Source organism: Zea mays, chromosome 2 (genome assembly GCF_902167145.1).
Source record: "Zea mays cultivar B73 chromosome 2, Zm-B73-REFERENCE-NAM-5.0, whole genome shotgun sequence".
Classification (NCBI taxonomy): domain Eukaryota; kingdom Viridiplantae; phylum Streptophyta; class Magnoliopsida; order Poales; family Poaceae; genus Zea; species Zea mays.
In genome coordinates, this window is record NC_050097.1 from 20,790,801 (window position 1) to 20,804,154 (window position 13,354).

Genomic DNA, 13,354 nt, shown 5'->3' on the forward strand with positions numbered 1-13,354 from the left:
TTGTTCGGTTAACTCTCAATCCATGTGGATTGAGTGAGATTGGCTAGGTTTAAATACCAAGCAAGTCAAAGTTCATCAATTTTTTTTTCTAATCTCATCTAATCCATTAATAATAGGAATAACCGAACAAGGCCTAATTTTGTTGATCCCAAACCAATCCGTAAACGGGTGGAAACCCATGGAAAAGCCATGAGTTCAGCTTGTTTTCTTACATCAGGACAGCTTGCAATGGCATACAAAGATCTGCCAAAATGTTGTACATCTATCAAAGATCCTTAATGCACAACAATATTTTTAGCAAGAAACTGGAACTCGTTACTATGAATCCATGGTGATAAAGAAAACAAACGAGCTTCACTCATGGAGAAGAAAGGAGTCAAGATCAGGCACCACAGATGGAAGCAAATTAAATAAGTATGAGCAAGGCAAACACCCATAGCCTCAAAGTGATTACATGAATGATCAACACCAATATACCACATAACTCGATAGTCTTACACCTTGCATATGAGTAGAAAGACCTTTTGATCAAGCTCGAAGTTAGCAGCAGTGGAAGGGTCACTCCTGGCAGTATCAGGAGCCCATCGAACAATGCATAAATCTTCTTGGAAGGAAAAGGGGAAGCATCACGTGACAAAAAACAACACCTGATGTTATCTATATGCAAGTAATGCTATTATTAGATGAAAAGGATATACAGATAAATCATTATTAATTGGGATATTCGAATTAAGCTCATTTTAGTGTTCGAAAGTGCTTTGCAGAATCAAATACTCTCACAAGTTCTTTTTAGCTTATGCCCAAATCGAACATCCTTTCATATTGATCTATAACAAAACCAAGGTGAATTGTAATTCTAAATAAATACTTAGTACCAATAATTTTTCCCTGCCTGATCCCTGCAGGCAAGCTGAGGAATGTAGCACTAATGCCACTTAATGCTGTCAAGGCTACTATCCCCGCATACAGAAAAAAGTCTGCTATAATCAAATCAACATGGCCCATTAACTGAAAACTTACTATTCAAGGATCAAAACCCTGCCTTCAGTGAAAATTCCATCTGAGACTACCCTAGCACACCAGCAAAAATCAATTAGCATAATCAGAGACTAAGATGTACAGCTCCAAATGATGACCATATATGGGCTAAGCATTCCTATCAATATAGTTTTTGTTCAAAATATATAGTTTTTGTTAATCAGATGCTGGCTCTAAATAGTTTTTGTTCAAACACAGGTTTGTTGCATGGCATAATCCCTTAGCACCATGCGGTCGTGAACTCGTGATATGAATCTTTGAATATTCCCATGAATACAAACATAACATGGAGGTGCAAATAATGATGTAAATTATGAAAAAGTATCCACAATAATGTAGCCTTTTCTACTAATTAGTAACTTAGTAAGTGATGATTGGAAGTGCAGGTGCAACACAACTACATAGTAGTGATGATTGAACAATCTAGTAACTTTTCCACTGTTTTGACAAGTAGTAGTGCTAGGACAAGTGTAAGCATCACATAAGAAATATTATGCATCTTGAATTCTGAGGGGGCATTAAGCATCTTGAATTCTCCGACGTTGAGTTCTAGACACCTGGCCAAAATTCTTGCCTGGCGCAGGAAGGTGCGAAGCAAACATGCCCTTAGTTCATATCAGAACTAAACAACTCTAAACAGTAAACACAAAGAGAGCATAAAAGATTTTAGATCGATGACTCACTAGAAACCTCCTTGCCCCTATAGTAAATGGTACAAATCCTTAATGTTCTGCATCCCAAGTCCTTAATTGTTTGCTACTCTAACTTCAAAACTTGGAGAAAACAAACAACAAATTATAAGCACCAGATGCTAATGTGAGCGACATGGCTTGACGGTGACTAAGAGATAATACTACGGTTCCAAGCAAAGGCGCGCTCGTCAGACCAACAGTTTCATGGCTGGCGATGTCAGCTGGTGTTGAGGTAAAAGACTGATTCGATTTGCTTCCTCCCCCGCACAGAATATCCAAAAAAAATAAGTTGTGGAAGATTCAAACCCTATTTGCTTCGTATAAAGCACTTGACGTCTACCACTACAACTCATGTCTTTTATGTTATATAAAGGAGAGAGATTGTAAATATATATGTACACTAATAATTTGAAAATAAAAAATATAACTGTGAGAAGCCACGACTCTTATATGTTTCAAATTGGGATGGCATGTGTCATTTCTTATAATGGTCAGGGGCGTAGCGAGAGAGAGAGATAGCTAACCTAGCCATTGGCGGAGAGAGGGAGGCAACTGAAGCTTTTAGAGTCGGGTTTAGGTCTTCTTTTTGCTTGCCAGAATCCATCAACAGGGGCTCCGAGGTATTTATTCCATAAAGTTATCAAGTTATAGTGGAATTACCAACCGGACTGGCTTTCTCAAAGAGAGGGTGTTGAGCTCTAAAAAGAGCCGTGCGGACGGTCCGGCCTCGGGGCCGGACGGTCCGCGGTCCGGACTGTCCGCGGTGGTGGCGCGGACGGTCCGCGCGCGCGCAGAGTCAGTTAGGGTTCCTAGTTTCTCGCGGGATTTGTTACCTAAAACCGCGGGATTAACTCGGGAAACAGTTGAAAACGGATCCAGACTTCCCCCTTTATATAGATGAAGGGCTACGGCCGATTGAACCCCCAACAATCGAACAAATCAAGTCTATTACTCGTTTTTTACCTTATGCATTAGGAGTAGTTCTAGTCTAGTTCTAGTTTAGCCCTAGTTTAGTATTCCAATCCCCAAATTCTCCGCCTCTCCTCGACTCTACGTCGATTAGAGGAGTCTAGGTCGGCCTGCCCGAGCCTAGACAACTCCTAGGATCTCTCCTCCCCGACGGGGTCCCTCCCGGGAGCGAGATCCAGGCGCCGTCGGCGATCTACCGCCGCCCCTACGCACGCGCGGACCGTCCGGCCCTAGGGCGCGGACCGTCCGGCCGTCAGGCAGGGAACTCGAGCTCCTGCACCAGGTCGCGGACCGTCCGGCCCTGTGCCACGGACCGTCCGCGTCTGACCAGAGAGCGCCGCCGCCTCGCACCAGGCCGCGGACCGTCCGGCCCCTGCGCGCGGACCGTCCGCCCCTGTGCAGAGGGCACCGCCGCCGGTTCTTCTTGAGTGATTGGCGCTCCGAAAAAGCGTCAACATACTTTTGGCGACTCCGCTGGGGAACAGGTGTCTAGATCTGCTAAAAATCGGCCCATAAATGGCCGGTTCTAAGGATCACACCAAGATCTCCACTACCAACATCATCAAGCCGGCCATGGAGGCGCTCCCGGCTGATGACCAAAAGCCCTTTGAAGACCTCGTAATGCACGATGAGAAGGAGGTGATGCGGCAATGGAACGAACAACGCGACAAGGAAGAGGCGGAACTGCTGCATAAACTCTCCGAACGGCGCAAGGAGGCGGCGGACAAGTACTTGTCACACTTCACGGTGGATCGCCACCAGAAGATCGTCCGTCAAGGGGAGATCGATATGGAATCTCTCCTACCTCCACTGCAGGGTCCCGCTGTAAGTACTCCAGATCTATCTCTTACGACTTTCATGGATCAACGAGGAGATCAGTTGAAGCGATATGTAGATGAATCTATTAAAATGCATTTACGTGCATACGAGAAATCAACTGCTCCTAATTTTCCATCGCGAGAGTCTAATACAGTGCCACCCACGTCAAACACATCGGCTATAAACGGGTCACCTTTGACCCAGCCATCATATGGTATGCCGATGCACGCTTTCGTGTCACCATCACAGCCGCAACCACTAGGCACGCGGCAGGTACTGGACGCGACCGGACCGTCCGAGCATCATCTCAGACAGTCCGGTTATACCGCGGACCGTCCGGCGTATTTCGTCGGACCGTCCGACCAGATGCAGGCCCGCACACAAAACACTCAGGTCGCACCGTACATGGCCGGACCATCAGGGTACAACCCTGAACACTTCGGCCCCATCACGGACCGTCCGGTGCATCACGCCGGACCGTCCGGATATGGCATGAACCGGCCGACGTATTACGCTGGACCATCTGACTCTACACGAGTCCATGCGCAGACTGCCCAAGTCACGCCATATATGGCCGATCCATCCGGGTACAGCCCTGGACCATTCGGCCCGATCGCGGACCGTCCAGTTCTTTACGACAGACGGTCTGGGTGCGAGACTACCCACGTAGCACCATATACGGCTGGACAATCCGGGTATACCTTCAGACCATTTGGCCAGGTCGCGGACCATTCGGCCTCTTACGCCGGACCGTCCGGATATGCATACGCAGAGCCGAGAGCTGCGCAATACTCACAGTTCCCACATTCATCGCAGCAACATTATGGTGCCCCACCAGCAACACATTATAATCATGTCATACCACCTCATGGACATAGGGCTGAATACTATTCGGCCACAAGAGAGCCTGAGGGGTATAGGGCAGGAGCTGGTGACATTAATAGGACACCTAACACACACCTCAAACATACCTGGGAGGAAAGCCGACAGAGTAATGTCAGGCAACCTGAAATCTCCACTCACAAACTCAATGGATGGTCGCCAGACATGGCAGAGAGGGTCAGAGACGAGGTAGCCGGGATGTTCAGGGACAAACTCGGTGTTAGTGTGTCAGGTACAGGGCAATCGTATCGGAAGCCTTATAGCCACCGATTCGACACCGTGCCATACCCACAGGGAACTAGAATACCAGACTTCTCTAAGTTTTCTAGTGAAAGTGGGAAAAGCACACACGAACATATAAGCCAATTCATAGCACACTTGGGAGAATTGGCTGATGGGGAAGCCTACCGCGTTCGTTTATTCTCGTTGTCCCTTACTGATACTGCATTTGCATGGTACGCAGCTTTGCCACCAAACTCTATTAACTCTTGGGAAGAATTAGAGCAGAAATTTCATGAACACTTCTTCTCAGGAGAACATGAGTTAGAATTGGCTGACTTAGCTTCAGTCCAACAGGGGCCTGAAGAATCGGTTAATGACTATATCCGGAGATTCCGGGACACTAGAAACCGATGCTTTCAGATTCATGTCGCAGAAAAACAACTGACAGGGCTAGCTTTCAATGGGTTGCGACCCTACTTAAAAGAAAAATTAGATGGCACCCAATTCTTTTCACTAGTGCACTTACACCAGCGGGCTATGACCTGTGAAAGCCGAAGTAAGGAAACATCAAAATCGGCTAGCCATAAGATGCATCTAGTGGGATACGATAATTCAGACGATGAATCCACGGATGTATACACCGCCGAACTGGTTTGGCCAGGACAGGCTAAACCTTCAGCGTGTTCTGCTTTACAGTCGATTCGAAAGAATCGACAAGAGGAAGTTAAGTTTACTTTTAATGTTGCCAAATGCGATAAAATATTTGACGAGTTACTGAAAAACGGCAACATTAAATTAACTCATGCTATTCCTCCTCCTGATGAATTAAAGAGGCGTGCTTATTGTAAGTGGCATAATTCCTTTTCTCATGCCACCAATGATTGTAATGTTTTTCGTCGACAGATACAATCGGCCATAAATGAGGGTCGATTGGCTTTTCAGGAAATGCAAGTAGACACACAACCCTTTCTTGTTAATACAATAGAACTCACATGCAAAAAGGTCTTGGTTCGGCCCGAAATGGCCGATAAAGGCAAAGGCAAGGGCATCGTCATCAGCAATCCTCGCATGTCAGATATATCACAAAAGGAGATTACTCGAAAGGCTTCGGACGAGAAGGCTAAAAGGTCCGAAGACGCCGGGGGGCACGCACAGTTAATAAACCAAACATATCAACCTAGCCCCAGCATCGTAGATGGTCCGGCACCTACGTGCGGACAATCCGATGCTCAGACAAACGGTCCGGCTAACTCAGCCGAACAATCCACCTATGACCAAAGGCGTCAACCTCTACTCAAAGCAAGGAAAAAGACGCAAGGTCAAAGCACATATAATCGGCTGATCAAAGCCGATCCTACTTTTAATCAGTTGCTCTCCAAAAATACTAGCAAAAAGACTGTTCCACGTGATCGGTCAACAAAGAAACCTCGGTCACCTGCTAAAACAAAACGGTCAAACAAAACGCCCCGAAAGGCGACACAACAAGCATCGCCTATTCATTCTATGAGACCAGGGTACTTTCCACCTATTTACTCATCGTCGGTATATTATCCTGTTCAAACATGGAATGGCACGATGATGAATCCATGGTACACGTATAGTCCCTTCGTCTATCCAGACTGGGGGGCACCTCCATTATATTCCTTTTGATCCGTTGATCAAATGGTCATGGCCGAGAAAGATACAATCCGAAACGGCCTTTATATTGGTGCTTTATTGAATAATCTCCATATCGAAAAGCCGATGACCTACATCAGGTTTAGTTCATATGCTTTTGGTTCGTCAACCTTCACCAAAAGGCAGGGGGGCATATGTTGAGCTCTAAAAAGAGCCGTGCGGACGGTCCGCGGTCCGGACTGTCCGCGGTGGTGGCGCGGACGGTCCGCGCACGCGCAGAGTCAGTTAGGGTTCCTAGTTTCTCGCGGGATTTGTTACCTAAAACCGCGGGATTAACTCGGGAAACAGTTGGAAACGGATCCAGACTTCCCCCTTTATATAGATGAAGGGCTACGGCCGATTGAACCCCCAACAATCGAACAAATCAAGTCTATTACTCGTTTTTTACCTTATGCATTAGGAGTAGTTCTAGTCTAGTTCTAGTTTAGCCCTAGTTTAGTATTCCAATCCCCAAATTCTCCGCCTCTCCTCGACTCTACGTCGATTAGAGGAGTCTAGGTCGGCCTGCCCGAGCCTAGACAACTCCTAGGATCTCTCCTCCCCGACGGGGTCCCTCCCGGGAGCGAGATCCAGGCGCCGTCGGCGATCTACCGCCGCCCCTGCGCACGCGCGGACCGTCCGGCCCTAGGGCGCGGACCGTCCGGCCGTCAGGCAGGGAACTCGAGCTCCTGCACCAGGTCGCGGACCGTCCGGCCCTGTGCCACGGACCGTCCGCGTCTGACCAGAGAGCGCCGCCGCCTCGCACCAGGCCGCGGACCGTCCGGCCCCTGCGCGCGGACCGTCCGCCCCTGTGCAGAGGGCACCGCCGCCGGTTCTTCTTGAGTGATTGGCGCTCCGAAAAAGCGTCAACAGAGGGTTTTGTCTTTTCCGCTTCCTCGCGCAAAGAAAAAAAGAATCTCTTCTACGGCTACGGCTCCACCCACGAATCTAGGTACTGAGAGACCTCACAGCTAACCTCATTCCTCGCTTCATAAGCACATTGTTTAATTACCCTTGATTGTCGTTTAAGCAAGGTCTATCTATATGATATATAGAAACCATAGCAGCGGGTACGGACAACTTACTAGTAATAGTAAATATTATATAGGTCAAACAATGTGATCAAGTAGACACTTGCCTTCCTTAGCAAACATCTGTCGCTCTGTAGGTTGGGCTTCAGACCCTCTATCGAGGATTTTCCCATAGTGAATTTATGTGGTAGATTAGATTTAGGTAGGTTCAGGCTCTGGTCGTCAGATAATACCCTACGCCCGGTATTTTGGTAATTATTTATATGTTATGTTCTGGTGTGCGCTCTCGAAGCTCCCCTACCTCTCCTTATATAGTCCAAGGAGGTGGGCAGTTACAGTGGTGAATACGAGTTGGTCACATGAATGATCTAATATGGTAACCTAGTCCTATTAGAATCTAACTCTCTATAATAACAAGTGTGCCTTTCTTATCCGTTAGAATCTTGTCATATCTGCTTATGACTCTGTCTTGTATGTTGGGATATTGTTCTATATATTTATGTTTAGGACTCTAACTTGTCTCTCATATCACAATAATATCTTTGCCATTGTACTTTTGGAGTCCTCATATTAGATCTTCCAAAGATCATGATGATTGAGTCTAGGAACTCGTAGGAGACGACTCCAACGAGTGGAAAGTATCTCGAAGGTACGAAAAATTCTAGGAAACATCATAGAAGTCTACTTGGACATGAGGAATCTGAATAAAATATTTATAGTCCATTAAAATATTTTAGAGCATTCTAATAAATATAAATAGGTCTAGGTAAATGGGAATAATTGCCAGAAAAATCTGGTAAATTTTCGAGAGAACCTATTTGATACAAAAATACATTTGAAACTGTTTGCACTCAAGAAACACCAAGAGCACACAAAAGCAAACAAGCAACATACACAAGCTCATTTAATTTTAGAAAATAAATAATTATTTTTCATAAGTTAGATTCCTTGTAGAATATATTAAGCTTGGCACAATTTTAACATTATGTGAAAAGTGTTGCATTAATTTGTCTTCTTATCCACATCCTGAAATTTGGGAATTTCAAGGTGTGGCATTCAAGGGTCAAACACAAATGAACCTTCTATTGGTCTTTTTTTCATTATAGCAATGAATCGCTTGTGGTCCTCAGCTGAAATTTTAGGACGTGTGACTACAACATGGTTTCTAAGGCTATTTGTGCTTGAACTCTTTTTACTTGTCAACTTTGCCCCACAGTATTTGAAATAGCCTTACTATCGACCTCAATTAACTCATGTTGAAAGTACTTCGAAACCTTTACCCTTCTGATCGGCATTTGCACAGATTGGTCATCCGAGGTGGTATTAGAACCCAAACCCTCAGATACCCCTCAATCTATCTCTATTTAGAAGAAAAATAAACTAAGTTAAGAATTCATGGATATAATGACGGTTTAAAAAATACTAGCTGCTGTAACACAAATCCATGTATTAAAATACCCGTTCACTACTACTGTTGTAATGTTACTTGTAAATAACAGTAAGGTCATTTTAGAAGAAAAATAGTAGAAAGTTGCTAGAAAATCATTATGAATGCAAGATTCATTTCCTATATCTGTCAAGATTCACTGATTCAGTCAACTATGTAGCGGCACTAGTTATATCTGAAGTTAAAAAAACTCTAAATTCACTTGAGTTCACTCGCTCGAAGGTAGGGATAATAATAGGATGGATTTTTCTTGATATTTGTTTATCCTGAAAGAGTTAAAACCATATATAGATAGTCCGTATTTGAATCTGAACATCTAATATCTAATCGTATCTGAATCCAAATACCCAAAATCAGATTTCTGGTACGTATATAACGTAGACATCAATATTTGAATGATCTATATCCGATTCTGAAATTATGGGATAGAATACGAGATATAGGACATAATGCAATTTGAAATCTACTTTGGCAATGCATTCCATGACTGACCTTTGGTTGACATTTATGCTTTGAAACTGGAGCAAATGAAAGGGTTTGTATTGCCCATGAGATGCAGTCACGGGTCTGGTGCATTTGCATATATAACACTATAACAAGATTGCTCCCTTACCATCACAATTTCCTTTTTAACTATAGACCAACCTGCCAAAAAAATCATCCCCTGCTGCCAAGAAAAAGGAGAGCACTTACTGACTAGTCACGGCGGTGCCACGACAGTGAAGGATAGTAGGAGCCGAGCGGGCGGAGTGTTGAGACAGGCGGAGAGGGAGGAGCGGCACCGGACCCGAGTCACCCGAGACGAGGAGCGCCAAGTCGGATCTGGCAGGGAGCGTCGAGCGTCAGGCCGAGCGTACGGTCGTCCCACTCCCACGCGGCGCTGGGGAGCCCGACCGTGTGGCGGCGCTGAGCGTCTGGTCATCCCACGTGGCGCTGGGGACCGCGAAGCGTGTGGCGGCGCTGAGAGCTCGATCATCCCACGCGGAAGCGGCGCTGGGGTGTAGGGAGTCACGAACGCATCCTGCTGCAGGAACCAGGAAGTCGGAATCTGAATGTACCAGGCTCTGTTGGAGAGAGAATACTCGATTTCGACTGGCTGGATGCGGATGGGATGAGAGCTCACGGGTGTGGAAACCCATCAGAATTCATGTTATAAACACGTTTAGGTCCGGACATGTTTGGTTCAGCTTTTTTCTGACCAGCTTTTCTAAGAATCTGGCTGTGGGAAGAATCTAGTTGTGTAGAGAATCTGAGTATCATTAGGATTACGTACGGAGGAAGATAAATATGTCCATAGGACTCATGATCTAGAAAGTGACGGATTCCTACTATTGCAACGACTCAACCGATTATATGTTTATGTTAATATTGAATGGTTTTTACCCAAACGAATTTTATAGAAGCTGACTGAAAAGCTGAGCGTTTGGCAGTCCGCAGCAGCTTTTGGTGGCTAGAAGCCCCAAAAAGCTGAAACAAACAGGGGGCCAAATAAACCCACCTGATTCAACCATTTGACAATTAAAACTTGTCACAACCGATTTAAATTAAACTTTTTTTTAAAACCCACCTAAAATATCAATTTACCCCTCCTCATTTGCAGGTCTAAAAAGGGAGAGTCGTGCACCACGCAACAAAACATTTGGTTTCACATGTACTAATGTGCGGGGACGGTTAACCAAGGGCTGCATTGACAGAGCGACGGCGTGCAGCGTGATCTCGATGTTTGAAGGAATAGTACTACATTACTAGTTATGGTTTAGGCCAATCTAAATAGATAGTTTCATGCACAAATTCTAAGGCTACCATGTAAAGATCTGTCTAGAAAACCGTATATTCAGTGTTTTATTTCCATAAAACTCTCTCACCTCCCATAAATATCTCATATATCTCTTTATTAAATTACATGACATGTCATCTTGTTTTTTATGTGGCATTGTTGGTCACTTGTTCTCAAATATTGAATATCAAGAACAAGACAACACAATCGTTAGTTATTACGGACCTTCGCCTTCTAAAGTATTATCTCCTTATGGGCATAATACTTCATCAGACGAAGGTCAAGAAGAACATATCTTCATCATTTAATATGTGAATAGAAATGCGAAAGGATAAATATGATAACTGCATCTCATTAGCTCATGTATTCTCGCATTCCATAAAACATAAATGAATATCAACAATGTTAATATTACATTGATACCTCCGGCTTGCTCGAAGGTGTGGATGCGAAAAAGTGAATACAATCCAGCGTAAACAGTACGGGGTTCTATTCATCTATTTATAGGCACGGGACGCAGCCCGGGTAAAATTACATCCATAACCTTAAACGTTTATTTACAAGTAACTAAAGCTAATAAGGTCTATTTAGTCTTTTACTTCTTTGCTTGATCCGAGCCGAAGCTATTGAGCTTCGGCATTCTGCAGCGTTGCTTGTACACAAGGTCTTCGTCTTGAGAAGTAAAGCCGAGGTTGATGATAGCTTCGGCGAGCCTTTGTATTATCTTGCCGAAAGTGTTTTTGTCTTGAGGACCTTCGATGGAGAATAAGACCCCCAACAGTAGCCCCTTCGCGGTGCTAGATCGTTTTTTTCGTAACGAGCTCAATCCACGAAAAACACAAAGGCTTCGGAATGCCGAAGGACCGAAAAACACCTTCCCTAAGCTTGTTATCGAAAAACGATTAAAATATTCCGAACGTCGGCCGGTCCACCGCTCAGTTAGTGTAGACGGTTTGGCGGTTCGCCTTCTTCCCCTGCAACACTATATAAGCAGACAGGTTGGTGAGGAGTTACCACAGCATTCATTGTCACTGCAATGTTGTGCTGTTAAAAATTTTAACCAAAGCTGAAGCTTTCTGGATTGCGCTTTCCAAACAAGCTCTTCGTCATTCGAAACTAGCTTCGTCTTAAGGAACCAAAATACTTGAAATGGCCCGAGTAAGATCTACTGCTATGGTGTCCCACGAGGGAGATGAGGCTGAAGTGACAAAAACAGTGCCAATATCGGAAGTGATGAGACAATTAGATCTACTTATGCTGGAAGAAACTGTTGTCGAAGGTGGAACTGCCGAAGCTGAGCGGGTTATAGTTGAAGATAGGAGTGATGATGAAATCGAAGAAGACAATAGTATTCTGAGCCCATCAAAACCTAGTCATATTGAATTCGGAAAATCGATCGTAACAGAAGAGGACCTGGTTATGATGAAAAAAACTAGGCTACTTTGGGGAGGAAGAAGGTAAACTTATTCGCTTTGCTGGCGAAGAAGTGATTCCAAAACCGAGGGAAGATGAAGTTGTTGTGTTTAGAAGCTTCTTCAGGGCAGGTCCGCGGTTCCCTTTGTATGATATAATAGGAGAAGTTTTGAAAAGATTTAAAATATATCTTCATCAGCTGACACCGAATGCGATTGTTAAGCTCAGTGTCTACATATGGGCTCTCCGAAGCCAGGGCAAAAGTGCCAATGCCGAAGGTTTCTATCGAGTGCATGAGTTGCACTATCAGACGAAGGCCAGAGCCGATGGTCTTCACAAAAACTTTAGATGTTATAATTTTGCATACCGGAAAGACACCAAGGTTCCGGTGATCCGCTATCTCACTAAGTGGCCAACCGGGTGAACAAGTGAATGGTTCTACGTGAAGGCTGATGAGAAGAAGAGGGAAAAACTCATGACTATGGTTATGAGTCCTCTAAGATTGAGCTTCGAGATGATGAGGCCATTATGCAACATGCAACTCGGCTCCCCATGCCAGCTGGCCGAAGTTGAATTCGGAGTGGTGGCTGCTGAAATTAGCACTAAGGACTTAGTGCAGGAATACCTAGCGAACAAAACTTTTCCAACCTCTAGCGACTGGGGATGCCGAAGAAGAAGGAAGGAGGGAAGAAATATGAACTTGTCCGACTCCCCTTCCTCTTCAAGTTTGAAAAGCAATTCAAAAAACCATGTACTCAATGGTTAGAAATGATAGAAACTATGTGTAATGAAATTCTTGGAAATTACACAAAGAAAGAAGATCAGTTAATGACTGCTGCATTCGGCACCCGGCCGAAACGAAGGTTAAATCGGGTAATGGATGCCCTGAACTTCGAGTACCCGGATTATGACAGACTTGACGAAGGGGCGGGGGAGCAAAAAGAATTAGAGTTGTCAGCATTTTGAGCAGGCAAGTTGCCTGGTCTGTAAAGGAAGACCAAGAGGCTTCGAAGAAGACAAGAAAAGCGTCGGAGCCGAAAATACTGACTCCTAAGAAATGAAAACTTGTTGTGGAATCCTTAGAGAAGACGAAGACACAAGATGTGGTGAAACCAATTGCATGCCCTTCGTCTTCTACTGCTGAGGTCTCAGAAATATTGAAGGTAATGATTGAGTCCACACCATTCAAGCTGTTAAGTACTCTGGGATTGGAACTGACAAACCTTTTACAGAAAAAGGAAATCCCTTCGGCTGCCGATGGAAAAGACGGGGGCCAGAAAAAGCGGCGTATGATGAACATACTACAGACGATTGAAGGCGAAGGTATCACAACTAACATGTCCAAAATTGACAGAATTATATCAGACGTGGTTGCGGAGAAGGAGGTGGCCACAGAAGTTTCAGACAA

The 13,354-nt window shown here is 44.8% G+C and overlaps 1 long non-coding RNA gene across 2 annotated transcripts; it reads right to left on the bottom strand.

Annotated features, from left to right (window-relative positions):
• Positions 1-335: 335 nt before the first annotated feature.
• LOC103646102 (uncharacterized) lies at positions 336-9,869 on the bottom strand. Of its 2 annotated transcripts, none has more exons than XR_561990.2 (2): positions 9,450-9,869; positions 336-1,066 (listed from the first exon to the last, which is right to left on the bottom strand). It is a non-coding gene; the product is annotated as an uncharacterized lncRNA (long non-coding RNA). The 2 variants fall into 2 exon arrangements; XR_561989.2 differs by having other exon boundaries at positions 336-1,071.
• Between the last annotated feature and the right edge of the window lie 3,485 nt (positions 9,870-13,354).